The following is an 8,137-nucleotide window of genomic DNA, read 5'->3' on the forward strand; positions in this document are numbered from 1 at the left end:
TCTTCATACATTGTTCTGTACCTTTCCATCCTTCCTGTTTTTCTGGGACTCCAACTACTTACTTGTTCAACCTTTCTGTCTGCCCCATAGATCTCAGGTTCCTTGCTTATTTCCTCCCCATCCCCCATTCTTTTATCTCTCCATGTTTGAGTCCAGACATTACCTTCTGACAAATTCTTCCGTCCACTACTCCTTTCTCAGCTCTCTCTAACCGGCTGATAACCCCCTATGTTGTTTTGAAATTTTGGCTTTTTTATTTTTTCAGTTTACAATTTCACTTGATCATTTTTAAAATAATCTCTTATTCTATGCTGAAAAGTGTCTAATTTCTTGAATACATTGATGACAGTTATTACTGTATTAACTCCAATATCTTCATTACCCATTGGTTTCTTTATACTGTTGGAATTTATTTACCTCGTGGTATTTGGACATTTTTGTCTTGCCTCCAAGTGAGTCTCACCATTTTTTATTTAATCTCGGATGGTGTATGCAAAGCTCAAGAGGGTGTTGTCTTTCTCCAAGAGGATTAACTTTTGCTTTCAGAAAGTAGCCTAGGTGAAGGTAGATAGGCCCACCTTAATTAAATCAGTGATGGAACGTATTCAAAATTAGGATTTGGTCGTGATGAGGATTGGTATATTTCTGGTTGATCCATCTTTCTGGATCCTAACCCTCAGCAGAAAGCATAGGATAAATTTTCTTTGAGAGTCCCTATCTCCTGGTTTTGTTCTTTTCAACCCAGTACATCTACCAGAAGTGCTTTCCATGTTTTTTGTTTGTTTTTGGTTTTTGCCTCTGTCTTTTCCATCCAGCTCCAAAAGCCTTTGGAATTACTTTTGAGCATTTCACCTACTTCCTCTAGTTGCCCTTGGTGGTAGAACTGGTCTGAAACAACAAGTTATTAGAGAAAGCCTCAGAGCTAACATTTACGAAGTGTTCAGTGTGTGCCAGGCTCTGGTCTACACAGGCTACATGTACCTAAACATTTTAACACCACAATAACCTTAACGTGTTGATTCTATTATTTTCTATGCTTTGTACAAAAGAGAAGTGGTACACAGAGAGACAGGTAGTTTGTCCAGCGTTCTACAGTGCACAAGGTACATCAATAATTTTAAGCCAGGCAACTTGAATTTAGACCCTATACTGAGGCATAGAACGACAAACCTCTTAATTCCCAGGGGTCCTTTATGCATTTGAGATCCGTGTGGTGTCCCTAACGCTTCATACTAACTACACATTTTAACATGAGCTAAACTGAGTGTGAGTTTCTGTTACTTACGATCCAGTGATTTCTGATTAAGTTCTTTGGACAAGCTGCCTCTCCCACCAAAATGCTTCATTAAAATGGATTAATATCCTCTCCCCAAATCTATCTGATTTTTATGCCTAGAGATCCTCATTTCTTACCGTTCTCATGATCTCACTTACTTCCCTTGTTTTTGAAAGGAAACTTGTTGGATAATTCTCTCATACCCACAGTGCCAGCAAACCTAAATATGAGAAATAAAAGTCATATTAAAGCTAAAAGTAGGCAGTCTCGGTGAGGGAACAAAGTCCTCCAGCAAGGTTAAAATTCCACCAGGCTTGTGCTCCAAGCCCCAAAGCACAGCTTGAACCGGGGAGCTAATTGAGGCAGCTGCTGAGAGGCAGCAGTCACCCCACCCCCCAACTTATTAATCTGCCTTCCTCAGCTATGAAAGGGACCCAGGGCTTCCATTTTAGCTGCATGAAGAAACAGACCACTTCCACACAATATTCCATAAAAATCCCCCCCCCCGAACCCCTATCTTAAAAAAAAAGAACAACAAAAAAAGCAATACTCAAGAGACAGTCTCTGTGGCTTCCAATAGCTTTTTATTCAGCAAATCTTATTTCATAAAATCCAATCAGCTCTTTATTTTTTCCACTGTTGACCAAACATGGTACCCAGTGGTAGGTGTTTTGAATCCACGCTGACCCACACCAAGGTCTAGAGTTAGGGAGAAGGCCAAAGGAAGGTGCAGGCCTTGGGGGTAATTGGAGGCAAGAAGAAAGGTCTCCTCAGGAAAAACGTGTGTGCCAACCATTATCGAAGGAAGGATTTTTCTCTTTGTCAGGACAGAGTGGGGAAGAGAGTGATAGATGTTCATCTTGTCCAGTGGATCTGCTGTTCCCTGCCCTTCAGAGAGAAAGGAGATAAGAGACCATGAAGACCTGCATGGGTGCACCAAGGAGGACTTCGACTGTAGCCTCAGAAGGTTCCACCAGCAGCCTCTCCCATCTACCCTGCTAAGAGAAGGATGATGATGATGATTGTTACGGGTTAGATATGAGGTATTCCCCAAAAGCTCATGTGGGAGACCATGCCGGGATGTTCAGAAGTGAAGTGACTACCTTAGGAGAGCCTATCAGTTAGTCCACTGAGATGATGAACTGGGTGCTAACAGTAGGCATTGGATGTGGCGCAGGAAGTAGGTTCCTGGGGGCATGCTGCTGGGTTTATACTTTGTCTCTGGTGAGTTTCAAGTTTCTGCTTGAAAGCTCAAATTGTATCATTGGTAACACATACTGTCAGTATTTGTAACAAATACTGCTTCCCACTCTGCCCCTGGAAGGGACAGACTCTCTTTGTAACCAACCGGTATCACAATATTTGGCATGTCCGTCATTCTTTCCTGAAAGAAGGGGCTACTAAGTTCCTTCACCTTACAGTGGTTTTTTTTTTCCCTTTTTTTCTTATTTCACGTGCCACAGGACTGCTTTAAGTGTATCTTCTTCTCAATGGCAAAATATTATTATAGAGATGGATACTCAAGGGTTGAGAGAAACTTAATCAATGCTTTTTACTTCTTCATCAAGACATCATCTTAAGTGAAACCAAAGTTTTTGGTTCTGCTGGCGAGTAGGTGGTGGTGAAGACTCCAGAGACTGCTAGTGCATTTGGGCACCACTAACTTCCTTCACGCTAAGACACCAGCAGTTTTCCCCACCATTATAGTGTATCATTACTGCAAAAGGGAACAAGGTAAAAAGAACAAAAAACATTCCATTATAAAAAAAAAAGATTCCAGCCTTGAGAATCCAATGAGAGGCTCTTGAAGGTCCCCAGGAGTCCATGGGCCATACTGTAAGAAGTGCTTTCTTAGTGAATTAAGGGCAAGGGAAGCTCCAAGAAAAATCACTCAGTGGCCTTGCCCTGTTCCCTGCAGCTGAGCATGTCAACAAAGATATCAAAGATCCTCCTGGCTCCATGTCAGGAAGCAAGGGGTTAAAGACAGGGGCGGGAGACATGGAGCGGACTCAGGCTGCCAAGAGAGGAGGTGCTCCTGAGATGAGGGGTCAGAGAGAGTAGGGACCCCAGGGAGCAGGAGGAGGCTCAATACTGCCTCTAGAACACTGTGCAGATCATAAGCACAGAAAGCACCGCAGCAAAGCGTCTCCCCACCCCCTACCAGGATGCTCATGCTGAGCTGGTCTTCTGATCCTCAATGCCCTGCAGGGAGTAGACCCAGAAAAGCATGGGTTATGGTTTGGATAGGAGATGCCCCTACCCCAGAGCTCCGGTGTTAATGCAGAAGAGTTCAGAAGTGACGTGGTTGGACTGTGGGTGCTGTAACCTAAACAGCCCAGCCAGGTTGGATGGACTGGGTGGTACCTGGAGGCCTGCGGGGCCTGGCTGGATGATTGGATCACTGCGGGTGTGGCCCGGAAGGGTGCATCTTTCCTGCAGCCCCTTCCCTTTTCCTTCTCTGTTCCTGGCCGCCATGAGGTGAGCAGGCTCCTCTGCCGCACCCTTCTGCCACAATGCTCTGCCTCACGGTGGGTCTGGAGCAATGCAATCAGCACACCAGGGACTGAACCTCTGTAACCATGAGCCAAAAGCTGACTAACACCGGCAGGAAGAGAGCCAGGACTGCTCAGCCCTCCTCCCACTTACCCGTTACAATGCCCAGGTCTGAGGAAGGAGTAAGAGGAGCAGCTCACAGCCCCTTTGTCCCAGTCCGGGCAACTGGGAAGTTTGAAATGGACATTTAGAACTCCAATTTTAAACTAAACCAAACTGAATTTTAGTTGTCTGAACTGTTTAAAAAATATTGAATCAGCTCATGATTTTAATAAAGGGTCTACTATCCAGTGGGAAGAAAAGAAAGATTTCATACAGAGTAGCAAGGAGAGGTGAATGGAATAAATAAAATCATTATTTTATTCCCCCAAAGAGCGGAGACTGAAATCTGTCACGTCTAAACACATCTAAACCAACCAAAAGGCACAATGTCCAAGTTCCTTTTCAGCCAACTCCCCAAAGCATGCATGGAAATAAAAATAAGTGCTACTCTTTTCTGCTCACTGTTGGCTGGAGTGGCTCTGTGGCATCGTGGAGGGAATATTGGGTAAAGCGGAGACACACCAAGAGGTCTGTCCACCTCTTCTCACTGTCACCGTGGCTCCCTATCCTCACAGGTGCCAGTGGACTGCTAGTCACATGGCCTCACTTGCCCTCTGACCACATGTGATTCAGGCCTGACCAGTCATGACACCCCATTTCCTGCTTTAAACTATTAGTGTCATGGAGGGGCACAGACCCAGGCAGGCCAATCAGAGCCCCTTGGAGGGATTTGATGTATGGTTGCTAGGAGAGGGAGTGTTCTCTCCATGACACTCAAAAAATGAACTGAGCCTGTTGCTGACAGAGTCCACCTCTGGTGGATAAGACCTATGGGAGAATGAAGAGCCAAGAAGATCGCAGGGCTGAGCCGGATAGGGACAGGATGCTGCCACTGTCATTGGACCCCAAGGGATCAGCTCCGCCAAGGATCCTGCCCCTTGGACTTCAAAGCTTTGGGCATTGCATTTCCCCAAAGGCCCGTATGTAAAGTTTGGTCCCCAGGGTGGTGGTATTGGAGGCACTATGGACCTTTATGGGATGTGATGGGGTTTAAGATTTGTATGCCTTTGTTCTAAATCATATCAAAGGGACTTGGGGGCTGGAGGTACAACTCAGCAGTAGAGTGTGTGCTTAGCATGCATAAGGCTCTGGGATCCATCCCAAGTAACACACACACACACACACACACACACTCACACACACAGAGGGGCCTAGTGGGAGGTCTTTGGATTATTGAGGGGTTGCCCTTGAAGGGATTGTGGAAACTGGGTCTCTTGCTATCTCTCTGCTGATTTGAGAGGTAACTGTCTGCACCTACCTGTGTTCCTACCATGATGGGCTATCATCCACCACCTTCCCCAGAGGCCAGACCAACAAGGTCACCCCATCTTGGACTTGAACCTCCCACATTAAGGTAAATAAACATCTCTTTACTTCATAAATAGCTTCTATCAAATATTTTGTTATCAGCACAGAAAGGTAACTAATACAGGCCTACTGCTCTTTTGGACTAAACTGAGCCAAGTTGGGGTCTTGTGCCACCTGAATACATTGGCTTCTCGAGTCAGCTCTTTCAATTATTAACATATGAGCATAAAAAGCTTATTAAACACTATTCATTCCTCTATTTATCTATCCCACAAATATTTATTGAGTATATACTTAGTGCTACTATAACTTGAACTCAGCACTGAGGATCAAAGAGGAAAAAACATTTGCTCTCTTTCTTTAAGGAGCTCAGAGTCTTTGGGAGATGAAAAATAAGTCACAAAAATCAATGAAAAAATTGTTTTAAAATTCAAGGGGCGTGTAGACAAAGCACATAAACATCAGTCTGGAAATATCAGGCGACACTGTGAGCTTGGGACTTGCTGCAGAGAGACAAGGGCATTGGAGGCAGAGGAGAGCGTCTGCCAGGGCGGAGGCGAGGGAGGGTCGGGCAGAAAGGCGCTGGTTAGTGTGGTGGGAGGCGGGGGGGACAGGGCCAGGTCAAGGGGTGGACAGGGCCAGGTCAGGCCCTGTGTCATGCACAGGAGTTTGACCTTTAATCTAAAGGTCATGATGGGCCACTGAAGGCGTTTCAGTGTGTGGGGCGTCATGAGGATAGGACTGGAAACGTGAAAAATCTCAGATAAACAGAAACAATTCCAGAAGACTGAAGCAGGACGAGAGGTGACAAGGAGAGCTAAGAAGTGACGCGGTGGAGGGAGGGGGCGTGGCAAGGTGAGGCTGCAGTGGTCCGGCTGTGATCTGATGAGCCACTGGACCGAGGTACAGAGACCCTGATGGATACACAGAACACCGTGGCTCCTGGGTAAGCGGGGCCAGGACTGCACCTGATGCCGTGGTTTACGAGAGTAGCTCTTGCCTTTCCAAGATTCTTCACCTTCGTGAGTCATGATCCTTTTGAGAACTTTATGAAAGCCATGCCCTGTCTTCTCAGAAACATGAGTGTGCAAAATACTAATAACTAACATTTGCCAAACCCTTTCTGTGTCCCTGCCAATGTCCCAGAAGCTTTTTGTATTCAATCACCGCAGCACACCATGATTTGGTACTATTATTATCCCTACTTTATGGTTAAGCAAGTCACCCAAGGTTAAGCACTTACCCAAGTCACACAGTGAGCAGGGAGGCCAGAATTTGAAACAAGTGTGTCTGATTCAAGCTCATTGGTTAAATGACCATGCTTTCCTGCTCCTCTTCCAGAGCATCTGTGCTGTGCCAACCACTGGGGAGTGGGGGGTGTCTCAGGTTCTTCCACCCTGATCCCGCTCCCTGTCATTTACAAGCCCCTTGGTAAACTCTACAGAGTAAGATCAATGTAGGGGATTCCCATCATTGAGTCTGGGTTCCCTCAAGCCTGCTTCACCTCACTGTGGTCAGAAGAGATTAGCTTTATGTCCTAACCCAATGATGGCTGCCCTAAAGGAGGATTTGTAAACCTTTTTTTCCTTATAAATGAAATGTTACTAACAGAGTAACTACCTGTGCTTATGTACTGTGTGTCTATCTGTGCTTTACGCATGAGGTTTTTCAGCTTTATATATGAGTTTTTCCACACCCCTCTTCTACTGTCCCCTCTCCCTGTGCCCCCTGAGAATACCCACCCAGTTCTAATTACCCCCCTATTCGCTGTCTCCAAATTGCCTCTAGTGACCAGGACGTCTGCCCCCAAACACTTCCTATCTGCCAACTTCACTATTGAGTGCTTCACCCATGTGACCTCCGTGAACACTCACCTTAATTGAAGTCGTGGAAGGAACCAATTCAACACTTCTCAGGCACTTGTATGAATGAGGTTTATCATGTTCATTTTCTTGCTGCAGAAATCTTAGGCCCAGTGATGTCAACATTCCCAAGGTTTTGCTGCTCAAAAGTGACAGAGCCCAACCTCCCCAAACCTGGCCCTGTGCTCAACAGCTCAACTGCCCGCATGAGCCAGACTTGGCCAGCTGGCAGTGGGGGCGACAGGAGATGCCCTATCCAGAAGCTGACCCTCCTGGCAGTTTCCCAGAAGTTGACAGGGAGCAACATTTCCCAGCTGCCCTTGAAAGGTGTTGGCCCTGCCAGGGTGGCCCATCATCTATTCTGTGGGCTTACTTGCACTTTCCAGTTACGAGGTAGACCTTTGGCCCCTCTGCAGGAATTGAGATTGCAGACCTCAGGAAGCACAGCCATTGGGAGACACAATAAGGTGTCGGGTGGCCTGTTTCTGGTACCCAAAGCACGACAGAAGTTCTCCCCTGCTCACTGTGACAAGCGTATAACTGCACAACCCTGTGGGTCGTCAGTTGGGTCCTTGAATGCATTTTAATTTTCCTGGATTTGAAGAAGATAATGCTGGTTGGGTAAAGGCATGGCGAAGTTCATGCAATAAACTTGGAAATAAAAGCCAGTTCTCAAATCACACCTGCATGAGGGAAATAAAAGGGTCACAGTTCCACCCGCCTCCTGCTTCTGAGCAGGACAGAAGAAGCTTGTTAAAATTCAGAATCCCAGGCCTCCCTCTTGGAAATTGTGACTCAGTAGCTCTTGACAGGGCCTGGGCACCTGAATTTCGAGAAGTGTCCCAGGAGACAATGACGCTGGGGTTCTCCAGGCTCTGCTTTTTATTTATTTATTTATTTTGGTAGGGGGCATTGAACTCAGGGGCACTCAACCACTGAGCCATGTCCCCAGCCCTATTTTGTATTTTATTTAGAGACAGGGTCTCACTGAGTTGGTAAGCGCCTTGCCATTGCTGAGGCTGGCTTTGAACTCGCG

The 8,137-nt window shown here is 46.2% G+C and overlaps 1 long non-coding RNA gene across 1 annotated transcript; it reads right to left on the minus strand.

Moving 5' to 3' along the window:
* Window positions 1-1,841: 1,841 nt before the first annotated feature.
* LOC125616142 lies at window positions 1,842-7,346 on the minus strand. The gene is made up of 2 exons (XR_007346767.1): window positions 7,114-7,346; window positions 1,842-2,164 (listed from the first exon to the last, which is right to left on the minus strand). It is a non-coding gene; the product is annotated as an uncharacterized LOC125616142 (long non-coding RNA).
* Between the last annotated feature and the right edge of the window lie 791 nt (window positions 7,347-8,137).

Source organism: Marmota marmota, unplaced genomic scaffold (assembly GCF_001458135.2).
Source record: "Marmota marmota marmota unplaced genomic scaffold, marMar, whole genome shotgun sequence".
Taxonomy (NCBI): domain Eukaryota; kingdom Metazoa; phylum Chordata; class Mammalia; order Rodentia; family Sciuridae; genus Marmota; species Marmota marmota.